Below are 20,213 nucleotides of genomic sequence, written 5' to 3' on the forward strand. Positions count from 1 at the left end.
CAATAAATTCCTCATCAACCGATATAACCTTAAACATTCTTGGAATTGACATAACATTACTGATGTACACACCCTTCAGTGTGAAATATGGCTCTCTTTGCAAGCACATCTAACATCTAAGGAAAGAAGAGATTGGTACCAGATAAAATAATTTTGTTATCAACATTAATACATTATGCTAATTTTTTTCTTTGTAAGCGCATAAGACTGCAAATTAATTCTGTGACAAGTCTTTTGAAGTGTGTAAAGCTCCATTTTATCCCATACATAGTCAAAATATTTGGGGGGGGGATGATACAGTTGACCATCCCTCCCCCCCCCCCTTGTCAAATATTGGGGGATATACGCCTATGGAGTCTTCCCGAATGCGTCGGGGACTGCTACGCAGTACTGTACAACTATTGCACTGAAAACATTGTAGCGACAGTGTAGCGATTGTATAGAAACCAGGCCTAATGGAGCTGCTAATACGATGAGAAGTTTCTCTTTCTATTTTTCCGTTGAAAGTTATTAACTGAAAGAAATACACGAAGTAAGGAATTGAAATTCTAAGTTCAAAAGAAAACTATTAGGCCTATTATCTATAAAAAAAAAAGAGAGAACATAATTTTTTTTAACAAAATTATTTTTCATAATTATACTTAACAATTGTTACTGCTGGTGCAAGGCATTTGATTAATAATAGTCAACACATTCGTTGGGGTGTCCTGCAGGCTCAATGGTATTTGAAAGCGATAGACCTATTTTCAATAGTGTATGTTTCGTAATATAACGTAGAATTATTAAGAACACACCAAACAATAATTAGGATATAATGGAGACTCGGCAGTAGCCTATTTAATTGTTTTATATTTCGTATCTTTCATTCAAAGGTATATAATGTAAAGTGTTATCGAATATTAACACAATCAGTAGGGTATAGTGGATACTCAATATGTTTAAAGCGATTCGTATTGCTTATATTTTATTCAGAGATATATAACGTAGGCCTAGAGTTCTCAAAAGCTAACACAACCATTAGGGTACACTGGTGACCCGATCATATTTAAAACGAGTTATACTTCGTTCATTTCATTCGCGAAACATTAGGCGAAAGCATTATCTTTTCAACTACTAGGCAGCATATGTTGGAAGCGTTTTTATGACCTCTATTTTCCGATGTTCAATTCCGCGTAAAATGACGGTTTCATTACAGTACTACATGGTACCGGTCTATAGGTACAAAACGAATGTTTATCATTTTTGCCGTAGGTACCAGCGTTGGAGTCCAAAAATATACGGTTTCATTATGGTGTAGTCTGGCGTATGTTTTCATTTTTTTCTGTAGCTACCGGCGTTAGGGGTACAATACGGTTTTTATATATGTTGTAGCTACATCGGCTTTCGTGTAGTTACATACAAATGTTTATTGCCGTAACTGCCGGCGATCGGGTGAAGATACGGTTTCATTATTGTTATTTTTGTCGTAGCTGTCGGCAGTCATGTAGCTACATAGACCTAGACCATGTTTACAAAATGATTTACAAATAGCTTCGTGCATATACTTATTATCATTTGCCGTAGCTATTGGCACAGTGCTCAGTTGAGACTGCATAGGCCTATCATCATTATGTCGTATATAGCTGCTGGCGTTCGGGCGCTGTCTCTGTATGCGGTTTCATTATCATTATTATTTATTATTTTCCCGTAGCTTCCGGCAATTGCGTAGTTTAATAGGCCTATATGACCAGACTGAGGCGATGTCATTTTTTTTCGTACCTAGTTGCATACTTTCATTCACTTTAAAGATGGTATGATCATAATTTTGTCGTAGCTTCAGGCATTTGATCAGTTTTTTAGACATTAACATTGCGTCTGGTCTGTTTTGCCGTAGCTCTCATTATCTGTCGGTTTTTCTGTGATATTCGCGCACGTTGTTTCTGTTGTGAACTGTTTTTACTTTAGTAGTGTATCACTTAAACGTTTAGACATATTCACATTTTTATATAATATTAATGTATGCAAAAATTAAACATAAAATATATAGGCTTATATATAGGCTAAGTAGGCATTGCTCGCCTTGTGGTAGGCCTAATGCTGAAATCAATAAATGTAAACATTAGTTTCAAAATATAGATGACGATCGAAAAAAATACTTAGGCCTAAGTACAATCAAGTATCAAGTACAGTATATTTATTTCACAAACAAAACAGATTATATATACATATATATATATAGGTCTATATATATATATATATAAACACAATAAATTTTAAATGAAAATAAATAATTGTGAAAAAGGTACCCCACTGTAAGCAAGCTTTAATTGTGGGGTCCTGAACATAAGAATGTGTCCAATAAATAAATCTTAATTCAATGAGAGGACAAATCAAAATATATAGTATAATAAAATATACCAATCAATCAATCAATCAATCAAAATTTATCTATATTTATTTATTTATGTATTCACAAAGTATATAAAATACAATATAAAAGCTCGTTCATCAAGGTGTCATTCCACGAGTTCGTGATAAAATAAAAACAAAACATATAACATTGGCTTTAGAAATATATTTATTGCAACGCATATATTCACAGGCTACCCTTGTCCCGGTCGTTAACGTATAACAATTACAGTTCGCCCTCAAATTCGAGACTACTTTGGGACCTGAACATTTGGAGTGGTCTCGGGGTTCGATGACGATCTCCCAATTCGAGGGTTAGCTTTGTGTTAAAAGACTGAAGATTATTATATGGTTCTTTGAAAAAGTGGTCTCGAATTAGAGGGGTCTCAGAATTAGAGGGATCTCGAATTGGAGGGTGGACTGTATATTAATATTTCCCCTGAAAAAGGAATTGTGTTATGTCCGAACGCTTTAGTTCTATTTCTGGCTGTTTAGGCCTACTTACGTATACATGGGCCAATTATGTTTATAGATATTTTGTATAAAATTTTCAATGCTGCTACTAGACACATGGTATTTTGTGCTTTTATGTTGTTTTTGAATCCAATCTTTAAATAATACATGCCGATTTAATTTGTTACTTTTATATATTTCGTTTATTGGAGCGTTATTGACGTACTAAAGCTTTTGAATCAAGCAGCTATTGTTTCACGTGATTTTTTTTCATTGTTTTTGCTGTTTATTTCTTTCCTTTTGTCATCAGCGTCATTATAGCTAGCTTTTTCGATAAGAATCTTTTCCAAGACATTAGCGATGTTTTAACATCGTCTGCTTCTCGGCTTCATAATGTGTGATATCATTCGATTTTCATTTTTGGCAGACGATCCTAAACTTTAAAGTGACAGTTACATGGTTTCACGTCAAAGTCGCATGCACTATGTATATAATGGTCATTGCACGCGTAGGCCTATATGTAAATTACACTATACGCACTCTTTATCACAGCCAATCACAATCATTTGCTCAAGATGTTTACATTTTCAACAGTAAAGACTGATTAATGCGAGCTCAGAAACTGATGACGTAAGCAAATGGGACTGTTGCTTTAAATGCAATGAGTCTGTATGACGACATCGGCTTCGCCTCACTAGGAAACCTCCATGAGTGAGCTAAATCCCCTACTAACGATAATCGTTTTGTTTTTATCTCCTCTGTGTCTGTCGCATCGGAGCGCGATTTGTGACGGTAAATTGCGGCTGCATTACGAGTAACACGCAAGGTGACGCAGCTCTATCTATAGCATTATCGGAGACCATAAGTGAGAAAGATTTGCTGGAAATACTTTGTACTTTTCACAAATGTAAATTGAATGCCGGTTTTCACAATGATTAATGCTGGTATACCGTATTATTGGCCTAATATTAATACATGTGAATAGATAAAATCCATTTATTTGTTGCAAATTTGACTATTAAAATACAGGCCTAATCAAACATTGTCACAGAGGAAATTCATGGTCTGAGGGGCACAATACAATACCGGGTACCGCTTCTCATTTTTTTTCCAATGTCTTTGAATCAGAATCAGAAGATGATTATATGAACAGGCCTCCCAGTATTAAGATTAAATACATTAATGTAAATATGATAGTCTCAATTATAAATGACATTGAATAATAATGATAATAATGAAATTATAAAATGTTTTCAATATTCAGGCATAAATGACGTACAATATACAGCTATACAGCCAGAGGCTGAACATATTTGCATCTCAAAATTACAATCTTAGGCTGTGTCGATTACTTAGTTGATTAACATTATATTTTAAAATATCACTAATTATGTAACTCTTTAGAGCTGCTACAACGTATATGCCATTAACTAACTGCTAAAATGCACATAAAATACAGAATAAAGTCATAAAAAGGCTTGTTATATCATGCGTATTGTATTATACGGTATTATATGGGTTTATATCATGTTATATATTTCATAGGCCTATCATATATTTCAGATGATATCATACACAGTATCATATATTGTATTGTATTATTTCATGCCATACCCATATCATATCATATCATCATATTATGTCATCTCATATTTCATTATATCATACCATTAATATAGGCCTGTACACCGGTAAAGAAATAGTAATAGACCTGACCTTTTTTTTTAAGAACACATTTTATAAGAACATTGGGGCTGAAATTGCTTAAAAATTAAGAACAAAATAAGAACAAATTAAGGTTGAGGTAAAATGGCAAATAAGGTTTTTAATTATTTTTTTAAATAGAAAAACCAACAAATCTTATCTGTGACTATGTAATACCCTCTATAGTACAATACAGTAACATACTGATATAATATCAGTCTTATGTTTGAAAAGTGTATAAAAATAAGAACAAGGGAACATTTTGAGAATGAAATCGGCCAAAAAATAATAACACTGAGTCTGGGCAAATTTTTACTGGTTCTTATAAAACAAAAGTGTATTATGTAAGTCTACTAATAAAATAATAAAAGGCTATGCAAATTATAACCATTGTGATCATGAATGTTATATATATATATATATGTATATATGTATATATAATATTAATCATCAAAGGTACATATACAGTGTTAACGGCTAACTTCCTTCAATATATACATTATATATATATATGTATGTATATATATAATATATATACTTATATATATAATATATATATATACTTATTATAGGCCTATTTATTACGCCATAACGTTCTAAATAAGTGAATATCAATAATGAATGAATCAGTGTATCAAAAAATGAATGAATAAATGAATCCACGATGTTATTACCGGTATTATATATTACAGTCACACTATATTGTACGTGTTCACCATCCATTGTCACAAACTTCAGTCAGGTACTGTAGTTCCTTGTATCCATCGAACAAAAATTTTTGTCCATTTTTCATTCAGTGTACTGTAGGCCTACAGTATATATCAAAAAGAGGCGTGCTATTACGATTTTATAAATTATTGTCAATCATACCTTGATTATTATGTCACTCTTTCGCACTTGCGTTGTATTTTTTAACCAATAGGCCAATATTCACGTGTACTTCGTTGTTCTGTTACCGAAACTATTGCATACCCGTATTCATTTTATGTCAAACAATAATACACATGGATTTGTATGGCTAACAAACCGGGTGTACTATGTATTGTGAACTCGGAGTAGGCCTACCCATGTTTAGTCGTTTACTGCAAATTAAAGGCATACCCACTTTTCGATGTACTATATAGTGGAAGCTATAGTGTACATTTATTTTAAAACTTCCAGTTGTATAGTACGTATTCCAGCTCCATGTGGCCTTCTAAACGTCAGATCAGCCCGTCATTGTTGATGAAAACATCGCTAGCGGAGCCGTGATCTCCAGAGAAATCCTTAGTGACGTTCGCAAACAGGTTGTCGGTGGTTGCTTATTGTTACAAAGGTAATTAATTTGACCGAAGCGCAATCAAACGAATCCCGACGGAGATTAGTATGGTGGAAAGTTGTATCGGGTTGATATCCGCCGATTGGCTGGCAAAATCATCTAACGCTATTGATGATAAGATGATGATGCTGAGGAGGAGGGCCTGCCGAGGAGGATTTGTGGTAGCTGCTGATACGGCCGCAGGTTATCGTGAGTTAGATGCACATTTTGCCCTCCACGTTGTCTCCATAAACAAAAGAATCGATTAATGAACCGAGGAAAACTTTATGTTGAATTTTACTTTTGAGGGTTCATCGGGTTTAGCGAAAGCATAATAGCCGCAGAAATATTTGTTTAAGTAGATCGTTATGAAATAAAAGATGGTACATAAACCGACTCACACCTTCGGATTTACCGACAACACATTTTCTTTTCACCGGCGGCGCATCAAATTATAGGCCCTAATCGAAGCAAATTATATAATAAGTTAAAAACGAAGAGCAGATTAACCCTTCTCATAATTTGGCCTTTGAAATGTATCAATTGGATTTAATCAAAATATTCATTGTCAGTGGTATAGTAGCAATTTTATAGCACCAGAATACCCATGGCGTCAAGGACTTTGTGGGACCCTGGCGCTGACTGATTGGGGACCCTCGTATATGCCAAGATCAACAAATTTGCGGCATCATGGGCTTGGGCGTGACAATAGTCTCGGGTATGACATCAGTGTCCTCTTGAGTTTGTACGGTGGAAATATATATCAGCCAGAGAACTTAGGCATATAATAATGTAATAAAAGATTATTTTGTGGAATTAAAATTAAAACCATCGACCGAATATCCTCCCAGGAATAGGCCTATAAATGGGTACCTGCCTGATGAGGTTGCCGGCTACTGCGCCAAAATAGCATGGGACCATGGAAAAACTTACAGCGCTTCGTAACTGAAAGGAAACGCTATGCAAGCAACAAGTAACAAAACAAACTTTTTTAATTTTACGTTGGAAAAAGTAGTCTTAAAATAACGCTTGAAAAGAGTTAAAGAAGACCTGAAACTAAAATTTAGTTAACATCGAGGTAATTTTGAGATACGCCCAGCCCACCAGAGAGACGCGTGACCGGCACAATACAGTTTACGGTGCAGTATATTAGGCCTATATGCATGTATCCGTGATTTAAAAAAAGTAGGGTATGTTATAATGATGGTTTGTTCCACTTTGGGCCCTATATCTACTCTCGTTGTTATCAGCAGCAAACTCATAGCTTTCTGGTTATTCGTGACTTGTACCTCCACGATATCGATTTCAAATCTTGTGGTAAACGCCATCATTTGTTTTCCTGACAACTGAAAAGTCTTCTTTTTTTTTTATGAAACCTGGTATACAGAGCATTACATATTTTCATCCGGTAATTAACGAGTGTACTTGCTGCTGGATGTGGAAGAAAAGAAACTCATATTATTATTTTCTATGTGCTCTCTACAGCATAATAACGAACACAAGAGAATAAAAAGCACGGATCATGATTGATGGCTAACGACCTGATAATATCAAGATATCTTCACAATTAGAATCATAAGTTTATTATTAATGACGGTAATTACAATAATAGACGGACGTTGATTAATGAAGGGGAATTATGATAAAAATCATAATAAAAGTTCATACCTTTTCAAGCGCAACAAAAAAAAAAAACCCGTCTTACCGGATTAACTTTATATAAGCCTATATTTAGGCCTTTTTATTTTAAAAAGTTATATTATACACCTACACACCGATACACACACGTATACAATATTGATTTTATATATTTTTATTTTTACTATAGGCCTAGGCCCGGTATATTCATATATCTGTCTCTTATACACATCTAGATGTGTATAAGAGACAGAATAATAGCCGCAGAAATATTTGTAATTTTAAATCTCATAGGCCTATATAAATATATATTAATATTTTAAAATAGTAGGCATATAGTATATACGTGATAATATAAGGTTTTGGTACGTACATATGTGGATATAAATTGGATTTGCATTTCGGATCGTACTTTTATTGTTCAATCTCTCACTTTTAATTTTCCTGCCATCTCTCTCTGACTGTTAACACGTTTTCATAATGTTTATATAAAATTATGCAAATTACACGCTCTATGTACAAACCGCAGTCTTGTTATTAAGTTGCTGCTTTTGATATGAAACGCAATTTTGGTTTAGTGTGATCGATTCATAGGGTTTCGATGAGTGATCACTACCTTATAAAAGCGATTGTCCCTACAATATATATTACGTCACAATGGATGGGGCGTAGTGGATTACCAGTCGTGCACAGCCTATATACACCACAATGAGACTGAGCTCACGTTTTTTCTTACATATATATAATTATAAATAAATAAGAAATATATATTAATAATGATCTAGGCTATATGATATATATAGGCCTATATATAGATGTCCACATCTATATGTATACATATGTATATACTTATAAAATGGTTTACTTATAATAATAATAATAATCTTGTAAGCCTATTATAATAATAAAATAATAATTACTATAATAATAAGATACCGGTACCATAATGGCAAATACGTTATGTAAGACCAATATTTCAGTTAGTTAATTGTTGTTAGACTAGGATATTATATAGGCGCGTATTATTTAATAATATAGAGTTAAGCGACTTAGAGGACTTTGATTCGTTGCTAATGCTGGTGTTACATAGGCCACCCGGTATTTTTTGTTCTACATTCCTGTTAGTATTTCATTAACGGAATATAAAAAATATGAGTATGTCTACGTGTATGCGATGTAAAACTCAGATATGAAATACTGCTCGAAAGACTGCCAACTAGGGAGAGGGGAAACCAACTTGATATACGAGCATGCTACTGCAGTAGATTCTACCGATACTTAATGGCGGGATTATTTCAATTTCGACGCCTCAGCTTCGATGATTCTATTTAGCCATACATTCATACGTTTATGCTTTGTTCATTTATCATAAATTACATAAATGTCGGTGGTAGTGTGTATTTCCTTGACAACATACCGAAGTTACGAGTAGTTGTTGTATGAAAGTATTTGTATAATACCGATTTGAAATATGTAACGAGTTAGTTTATGCGCACTCAAGCGAGACGCGTTTCAGTATTAGCCGATGACGAAATAAACTGATGCGTTTTAATCAAACGGACGCCACGCGTCCTCAAGCGAGCGATCAGTGTATGTGTGTAATCGTTTTTAAAGTCATCTGTTTGAGTAAGGATTTTTACTCGGCTTGGATATTGAACAATAATAAACGGCTGAATTACATCACGTGATCAAATATCTCGCTAAGCTGGTATAATCGCACGCCGCTTCGCGCATCGTAAACTTTACCAGATATCGGTTTGAGTATATCATCCGAGCCTCGATTCTGCTTCTCCGCTGATTTCCCACGAGACACATCGTGGACCCACGCTCGATTGCATGGCACGGCCGATGCCACGGAACCGTCCCGCAACGAGCGTTCCAGTGTTCACTAATTATGATGAACAGACTAATTTTGATTAAATTGCAACCGTTTTCTCGCGAGGGTATCGGATACAAAATGTTTATACAAGAGGTTCGACACGTAATAACAATAACTTCCAGAGCAGACACACCTAACTTGATATGTGCATGAATATACATTTCATCTAAATAGGCCTTGAAAATGTCGGATGGGCACCCACAGCAGTAAATGACAAGAACAACCTAAAAGCAATACAAATACAAACATCGACTAAAGCAATACGTTATGAATGTAGTTATTAGTACAGTATCCGTGTTATAAGTGATAATTGCAGTTAAAAGCGTGTCATGACACCTTAAACCAGATGGATAAAAGCCATCTGCGCACGTGCATTAGGCCTATTATGATCATCATTATCATCATCATGGGGCTGATATATGATTTAATTTACGAAACCAAGGAAAACCGATTTCTCTTTAGTTTATTATCGTCCATCTACATTGATGTTAGTGTAATCATTTGATGCAGGTGATGAAGTAAACTGTTGCACGATTTAATCGTAGAGGATTTGATTATTTTCGCAGGATTATCAAGTGATAAATACTGTTTATATCGCCTATATAAGTAGTGTTGTGTCCCCGACTGAGATTATATTTCAGAATATTCAGCGACTGGTAAGAGTGCTCAGACAGGAGAAGAAAGTTAAATCTGAGTTGGCGTGAGGTCAAGATGAAAAAGAGGAGAGAGAACGCGACGGAGGATTCATGAGCTAAGCTGTCTAACCAGCGAAGCAATCAAGAAATACGCTTGTTATCAACACCGTTTAAAGCGGTAATCAATCATGAAACACGTTACTGTCGCGCGTAAAGGGTGGTGAATCTGACCATCTGACGGTCAGTGGGTGCATGGTGGGTGTATCTATGCGCGATTAAATAATTGAGAGCCCAGTATTTTCAAATTTTTACAGGCATAGAAGGATGAATGCGGACTTACTACTGGCGGGAATGCGTGGGGATGTCACTTTAAGTAAAAGAAAAATTGTTGATTAAGACGCTGATGAACTCTGGTCGTTATGAAGACATCACAAGTGGGGAATTCATCAAGCATTGTGAATAAATCCAAAGGGAATAACCATGAGATGAATAATATACGAAGCAATGATTGTAATACACAAATTACAATTGATCAATGTGTGAGGCGCGCTACCAAGATTACGATATTTTGACGCACTTTGCTTCCCATAGGCAGACAATGGGCTGATTTGATGCGTGGAGAATAATCGGATCGTTCGGTTAGCAGGGACTATAGGTGTCGGTATTGTAATTAACCTAATTAATGGATGACCAGATTATGCGGGATCTTTATTAGATAATTAACGATCATGATTTGTGACTAGAATCGAGTCCTTGGCTTGGGAAATAAACAGGAAAAATGGCTCACATGAATGGTTGCACTGATCAATTTCATAAACGATAACAAAAGTTTAATCAAAACCCGCTTTGTAGCTAATGATCATAATTTCGCGTGAGAGTTAATTAGTCGTACATTTAATGACACGAATATTATCCATCACAGCGTATTCAGTGATAATACAAAAGATTTTTTCCGTACAGCTCAATTTATCGTAACAATACCTAGGCCTACAGAATTCATTATGGTTTTCCTGGTGACGACATTATGAGCATGCCTATTATGACGCCATACACCGTGATCACCTTCCTCTCATCTATCAATTTCAATAATAATTTTGTATTGATTCGTTTTTTTTATCCACTTATTCGTTCGATTTTGAAAAAGCATCTTATAGGCCTATTTTATGATAATGATAATAATAACTGGAATTTAATATTAATAATAATAGTAGGCTAATAATCGTTGTTATTGATGTTATTTTTAAAACGTTATTTCACCACAACTTTGACAGTAGTTAAGATAATTACAAAATCGTTATCGTAAAAATGTATCTGCGGTAAAAAAAATCCTGGTGTGTGGGTAATAAGAGCTGGAATGATAGCATACAAACTAAACGAATGTCACCCTAGTTAAAACGTGATATCCGATTTCTTATTTAGGCCTATATAACCCAACCAGCATTTAAAAAGATGTGTCAGAGCCTAAGTATTATTTCTGATGATGTATTTTTATTCTAAGCCACATTCGTAGCCATGCCTGCTGCTCGTGTTGTAGCCGTACTGCCAATGCACTCTTGTACACTCTCAATCGTTCTATCAGTGTTATTAGCCGTGTTTTACATGTGTCCATGGTTAGCGACCACATAGGCCTAGTATTGTTCACTTTTGCCAAAATTGGTAAAAAAAAATCATACAATAATAATAATGTTCTTTTGGTTACCATGGCAATATCAGCAGTAATGATAGTAGAACTTGCAAGCCCCACACAACAGAAGCATCATTTAAAATGGTTGAGAAACATTACATTTCTCGTCAATGTGTCATTAAGGGATCGACATTTCATTTCATAATCTGCCTAACCCATCAATCATTTAAACTACATACGCGCGCAGGTGGCAAATTGTTTTAAACTTTTACTCTACCCGGTAACACATCACTAGAGTTCATACCATGAATATACATTAAGAATACTTACAATAGAAACATTCAAATATTAATATTAATAAATAAGATATATATCCATAACGTATTGTCATGGGGAAACAAACAAAACCCCTTATTGCATTTTAGAACTTTATAACTATGTGATTATCAGTCAATAAACTAACAACCGAAAATTTGAAGACAATCTTATTTCATATAGTTTTTAATCACATCTAAGCGAATTATCGACTACATTGTCCTACTCAACGAAATTAAGTAATTTGTACGCTTTAGTTTGTGTTTGATAACTCAGAAATATCCTACGGACCATTAGACCTGAACAATTAGCAATTGGTATAACAACGAAAGACAAATACGTTACTTGCAATATTACGTATCCAGTATTCCATTATTTAGATTAAACATCTTGTTTTGTGATCTTTAGGAGTGTTTATAGCAAGGACGTGCGCCTTTTATTATCAATGATTACCGATTGTATTGGTTTTGAGGCAACGGCGAATGACTAATAAACAAACAGAGAGAATGTGCCATGGCCGTTTAAAAATGATTAAAACTAAGCTCATACTACAAACGGCATCGTTTACATACTTTTTCCCCCTAATTTCTTCTTTTCACAATTTGAGGAGGTTTTCAATTGCGCTCAATACTCTATAAAAAGTGCACATAGTTTATGGTGATATATGATATATTTTAGGAGCTTTATCATTTATCGGTGACATCTATAATGTGTACAACCGTTTGCCGATTTGACAGCCGTTAGTTGGGCGTGAAGAGTGCGTATTTAAATACTACGCACTGCATCGCAACCAATTAAGGATGGAGAGCACATGATGTTTGTATTTTCAACATGCATTAATTCATAAATAATGGTTATGTAGCCCATAACAATCCACTATCATGTATTTGATGTATTGTACCTGGTTGCAATCAAATTATGCTAAGATGGGCCTAAGCAGGAATACCGGTAACATTTTAAAGTTGAGGTTGTTAACGAATATGCCTAGGTCTATGTCGATGCTAATCCCCATCGCGTCCATGAGGTATCATTACCGAACATTTTGACACCCACAGTTGGGTCTATTTTATAATTACATTCTTATTTATTGCTAGCCCTATGAAACAATTTTTCCATTAAATGCATTTAGTTAATACTTTTTACAAAATATCCAGCCTTGTTTTCCGAGACTACGGTATGCTGCAGATTAAACACTTCGTTATTTATTTAGCAGCCACTGTGTGTGTGCTTATAGAAAAAAGTCTCTGGTTCAAGTATAACGCTACCGTAGTTATTTTTTATGTTTTTTTATGGTTTAGCTAGAGCTGAAAGACGTTTCAATTTTTGTCCCATGTGCACTGTAAGAAAACGGAAGATGATTAGGAGATAGTCTCCCGATGTAAGACCAACAAGCCATAGACATTTATTTTTAATATTAAACAATAAATTGTTAATCCATCTGATCCAATTGTACTTTACCGGTTAAGTCAATGTAAAGTTCAATAGTTAAATGTTTCGATTAGGCCTAATTGATAATTGATAATTATGAAGAAAAAGCGGGGTGGCAGGCCTAAAATTGACCTTGTTCTTAGCCAGGAACCTTAGGCCATTCTCTTTGTACGTGTCGGGAAAAGAAGCTTTCGAAGCAATTGAAAGAAAGAAATACACTAGAAAACCCCTATGGGCGTGCTCTCGGGCTGAATGGCTGCCCGATCACCGTATTGCTTTCTGAGCATTAATCAAAAACTGAGCTATGATACTAATAACACTTTCCATTGCGACGACTGTCCATTGCATCGACTCTCTCTCAAGAGAGCCTTCCGATAATAACTTTATTAAAAATATATGTATACTGTAGATTATGAACAGTTGATTCTAAACGTATATACGTTAAGCCTATATATAAATATAATATAATATATATATATATATATATATATATATATATATCATATATAGGCCTATATATATTTATATATATAACGTGTATATATATATATATGTATGTATAATAGTCATAGGTGTATTGCACGTATGTTCCACCATGGTTCTATAAATTATAAAGAATGGTGTGTGTCGGACACGAACAATTAAGAAAGGGTTGACGTATTTCGTAACATAAATATAATTTATTTAAACGAATATATTGTCCTCTTCCCAAGGACTTAACAGTTATGCTCATGAAGTCCTTAGGAAGAGAACGAAATATTCATTAAAATAAAATTCTATTCATGTTCCGAAATACGTCAACCTTTTCTTTATTGTGGTTCTATAAATTATAAAGAATGGTGTGTGTCGGACACGAACAATTAAGAAAGGGTTGACGTATTTCGTAACATAAATATAATTTATTTAAACGAATATATTGTCCTCTTCCCAAGGACTTAACAGTTATGCTCATGAAGTCCTTAGGAAGAGAACGAAATATTCATTAAAATAAAATTCTATTCATGTTCCGAAATACGTCAACCTTTTCTTTATTGTTTATAGGCCTATATATTATAATCATAATCATATCATAATTATTATAATTGAAATTTGCTAATCCCACAGTTATAAAATTATTACGAAAATTTCAAAAAGTTGATTTTGTTATTGTTATACTCCTAGGCCTAATACTAATAGCGTGAAAAGTGACAGTGAAACGGTTGTGCTACTCAAAAGTAGTACGGTTGATATGTTGTGACAAACACGCATTGCTGTGAAGATACGTAGCACACTCATTACTGTGAAAATAATTAGCTACAAATATAACACGCTGTGTGTTGTTTATATACTATTTTTATATGTTTTCGATAATTAGGTACTACGGCCATTCGTCCATAATTCTCCATAACTAATCTTGATTCTAATTTTCATTTTTGTGATTAGCAATGGCGTTACTTCTGAAGTAGCGTTGAAAAAAAAAGTGTATTTGCAAAATGAAAGATGCACCGTACTGCCTTTGTTAAAAATTATTTTGGAAACACCTTCAAAAAGCCAATCAATACATTAAATTGCTCGTTTAAAGGGATAAAAAATAGTAGGTCGAAACAATTCAATTTTCGTTAAATTACAAACTTTTAAAATAATAAATCATTAAACATTACCAACAAATTTAAGGCTCACTACAAACGGACGGTTATAGGCCTATTTTTTAGGAGCGATTTAGCGCAGTAGGTGCTGTTCTGCTTCTCACTCTTAAGGTCGGAGGTTCAGTCCCTCGCTGTGCATTTCGCTTACCGGTATGTCATTTGGCAAGGTACTTTACTTACGATTGTCTCTCTCCACCCAGGAGTACAAGTGGGTACCTGGTAGGTTCAAACACAAAATGTGCTGATTGCAGCTGCAACATTATTGAATTCTCCCCAGGGAGCTGAGTATGTGTTTCATATGTACTTGATCCAATGACCGGGGGTAATAATGTGAAGCGCTTAGAGGCTTTGTTGGCATTAAGCGCTATATAGGCCTAAGTCTAAATTATTATAATTTATTATTTGTCTCCGTATAGGCAGTTAAACATTTTCGCGTTCGAATTGTTCATTGAAAGCCAATGGCATACGATTGGATTATTGTACTTTTAGTTAGTCAACGCAACAGTCAGTATAGACCTATGTGTTTATAATAAGCCTAATATATTTTCACTTTGTTCACTAGTCATCCTTTCCAAAATTCTTGTCAAGCTCTCTCACGTGGTAATTTTCCTCATAACGGACGATTGCATTGTATGGATTAGGTAGGAGGTAAAAATATGATTACACCGGTCCGAAGAGGTCCATCAATCAAACGTTGTCATATCCCGTACTGTAGCCAGGGGATTCGAGTGTTGGGACTAATCAACGTCTTGTTCGCCTCGCCTACGGTATCAATTTCATCATTAACGGATCATGGCGTTGAAAATTAATTGGTGAATTAAAGGAAGTTTCAAGATTGAAACTTTCATTTGATCTGTTTGCTTCTTTTCAATTCATTTGGTATCTCATTTTATTGACAAAGGCCGACATACTTTTTATTTATATTTCAAAAATAACAATTTTAAGTAGGGCTATATATATATATACAGTATATATATACAGTATATATATATACAGTATATATATATATATATATAGACCTATATAGATATATGTTTATATATATATAATTTAATATATCTACACAAATATAATAATTTCTAAAGTGTTAAATCGGGCCAGTGCATCATATGCCGTATGTACATTAATGCTCTCCATTACGATTCCTGAGTTCAAAATGAGCAGTTCGAAACAGGTTAGCATATGTAAGTTAAGTTAATCAACAGGTATATATCTGTCTCTTATACACATCTAGATGTGTATAAGAGACAGGTGCCACATGTGTTGTGAATAATCCTTGCACCGATGGTGTAAAGAATTATCACACAATTATCACAATTGAACTATCTATTTTGGACTTCCTTATGCTGACATTCTGCTTTCCTTGATTTTTCTATTATAAGAAAACTGGTTGATTCAAAACAGAAATTAAATAAATACAAAGTAAATGAAATTAACTTGTGTTTCTGGTAGAATTTAACTATCTATTTTGGTCAAACTTGAAGAATTATCGCACAATTGAACTAACTATTTTGGTCCAACTTAAAGAATGATTACACAATTGAACTATCTATTCTGGTTAAATTTATATGTCATCTTTATGCTGATATTCTACTTTTCATGATTATTCTATTATATAGAAAAACTGGTTGATTCAAAACAGAAATTTAATAAATAAAAAATAAATGAAATTAACATGTATTTCTGGTAGTAGTTTATACATGACCCTAGCTGGATTTTACTGCTGACTGACATAAATATCCATGCCAGGGTTAGAAAGGTTGCATTCTTTAACACAGCCAGGTTCTAATTTTGAAGCAGGAAAGAATTAATAAAAAACGGAAGTTGAAAGGTATTTACTTCGTTAATTCCAAACCTGACAATGTAATAAAAGCATGGTGTCTGAAATGTTGACACTTGGGAACCAGTTTATTACTATGATAATAAACATAATGAATACCTTGTATACTTACTTATTGACTGAATTCCAGCTTTTTGTGTCATATTTTACACATTCACTTACTGTCCCCCTCTGCTTCACTCTCCTCTAAATTGTTCTTCCTACCTTATTACTCTTTGACTATCATCCCTCTCATTCACTTTTGCTCTTTTTACCCTTCCCATCAAACCATCAAATTCTTGTCTTCACTCCCTTTAATAACCCCTTTTCATCATACTCTTTCACTCACTTTCTATATTTTTCCCTTTCTCCTTCCCCATTTATTGCCTCCGTTTCTCCATTACGTAATTCCATCTTCATTCCCATTTCTTTTCAATCCCCTTTTCTTTAAATCCTGAAAAATTGTCCCAACTGGGATTCGAACCCGTAACCTTCTGCAGTCTAAGCAGACGCCCCAACGGGGCCATTTGGGGCTTTCGTTGGAAGTTTGAATCCGGTTGGTGGCAATTGATTTTGCATTCTACGATATGCCAATACAACACTAAAAAACACACGTTAACCATAACTAATAATAGTAATAATAATAATAATAATAATTATTATTATTATTAATTATTATTATTATTATTATTATTATTATTATTATTATTATTATTATTATTATTATTATTATTATTATTATTATTAATAATAGATGGATTTATATAGCGCAAATAAACGAGTCCTCTATGCACTAGACAAATAGGTAAGAAGACAATGATGGCTAAATGGCTAAATAAAAAGCAAGAAAAAATACACCAAGCTAGCACCCAAACCGAAGTATGGGGGTTACATAATCAGCGCCAACCGGAGATCTGTGTTTAAGTACTTCGGTTAGTATTGGTTAAGTCTTGATCTTTTCTGGGATAAGGTGCCTCCCAACCTGGACTAAATAACACTAACTAGCGAGGTGAAACAAAAGAATTCGATACGAGGCTACTTTTGCAAAGTAAAGAGGGGACTTCTTTTCAAAATGAATGCTGTAAATTTTAGGAATTACTCCTATAACAATAAATAGGGTCCGGAATGTAACATCAATCTGTATCATGTATTAACCAGCATTAAATCACCTAAACTACTCTTACCAAGCGTGTTTAAAATATATTTTGTTTCTTTGAAATTCATTTACAGTGTATGTACTGTACTCTCTCGAAAAAAGCCCATGAAAAGAAAGAAAAAAAAAATCCCATGAATAATCCCATTATTATTATTATTATTATTATTATTGTTATTATTATTATTGTTATTATTATTATTATTATTATTATTATTATTATTAGTATTATTGGTATTATTATTATTATTATTATTATTATTATTATTATTATTATTATTATTAATTAGATTATTAATCAAGATTAGTAAGCCCATTGAGATTCTATTCCAGGTTTTACTATAAATTGTAGACGGTGAAGCAGAGGGATCTGAGATTGCGAAAAAATCCCCCAACTGTGAATGGAATCTTGACATACGTGGAACATTATCGACTACATCGATTCAATATGAATGTATATATACATACATCCATAGATAGATAGATATATTGACGAATAATTATTAACAGTAAGCCTAGATTAATTGGCATAATTAATAGTGATCATGATTAATTAATAGTACCGGTAACAAACATTTAGATCTAATAGTGCTAGTAAATATTAATAGGCCTTAAAAATAGTGGAAAATAAAAATAATAGGGCAAGCGCCTTTCACATGAAAATAAAAGAACTTTTGTATAATCGATCTGCTAAAAACAGTTTTTAACAGACAGGCTTAAGCCATATATGTCATAATATTGTACGGGTAATAGAGTGGCGTCTCCGACGATGCAATTAGGTGCTATGCGAGTCCCAGTCTGTCTAGGCCTGGATCTGCCGTGTCCTTGGAACGAGTAAGTTATTGTCATTGTTACATTTGATATTGTTGTCTGTCATAAAGCTTGAAACACAGCGTAAATTATATAACATATTGGGAATGAGTCGACGTGACGTCATTTATTCTGGGTAATTAAAAGTATTTAAATACTCAAGGGACCCTTCCGTTAAGCCCCGCCCTTGCATATTGTTCCTTGTAGGACATGCGCGTATTCATGAGCCTGCTCTGATTGGTCAGTTGTTATGTTTGATTGACAATCCGGATAACTCAATTAAGTGATTGTTGTCACATGATGTTTATATATATTTACCAAATTCTACCAATTAGGACTATTATAAGTATTATTGTTATTAATATTATCATTATTATAAAGCATTATTATCATATACGGTACTAATTTGAGTAAGAACAAAATGTTTGTGACGATTTACCGTCCAGACGCACGCGTGCACAGCTCTGGAAGAATATATCGTAGCACCATTCTCTTAAAATGTCTTTGTCAGGAATTCCTACTTGACGTATTTCTGAGCGGTAAAGAAATGACTAGGAATCCCTCTTTGACATATAAAATATCAACTCAGTTACAATGTTGTAACACATCTCTCAAATAAACTTTATTCTGTATAAACTCCAACAAGAATCCGGTCTCAAAATAACACAATGATATTCACATTAACATGTGTTTCAAAGAGCTCCAGAAAGATAAAACTGTCAGCTTATATACACTAGCTGTACAACTCCAGAACATTCAAGAGCATTATATGTTGCCTAAGTTTCTCATTGGTCACCTTACATCATAATTAACCAATTGGCCTCTTGCTTCCAAAGTACCTAAGTATCTAGAAGCTTCCAAATAATACTCTTGGATTCCACATGGTCTCTTGCGTTTCTATAATTAATAATGTGGTTTACACTGTTTTTGTCAAATAAATGTTATTCTAGAATGTTCTATGCATTAAATATGTTACAATAAGGAAAGGAATAGTAATTTATTACAGTCTTACTATTATTGGCATACATTGAGTTGCTATTTATATTCATTAAAATATCGTAAAAAAATAATTTTACTATAAGACGAGTCTACAAAATATTGAATGAGAACGCTACACACTACAAAAGCAACACATGTGGAGAATTCATTATTCAAATCACGTTAGTACAGTACAGTGATAGGAGCAGCAGAGTATTCGGTATGTAGTAGGTAAGTGGACAGTGCCACTTAAGTGAGTGTGGCTGATACAAACGCGTAGGCCTATGTGTTCACTAAATATAATGGAATAAAATATATTATAAATTGACCATGTTAGTCACTAAAATAAGTCAATACGTGACGAGTAAGGAATGTCTAAATCCATCGTAACATTTTAGCATGTGTTGTTTAGTAGTCTATTTTTACCATATTCTATATCAGTAGGCCTATCTTACCTGCTTTAATAC

Source organism: Anneissia japonica, unplaced genomic scaffold (assembly GCF_011630105.1).
Source record: "Anneissia japonica isolate Jap-2015-1 unplaced genomic scaffold, ASM1163010v1 scaffold673_len1821605_cov196, whole genome shotgun sequence".
Classification (NCBI taxonomy): Eukaryota; Metazoa; Echinodermata; class Crinoidea; order Comatulida; family Comatulidae; genus Anneissia; species Anneissia japonica.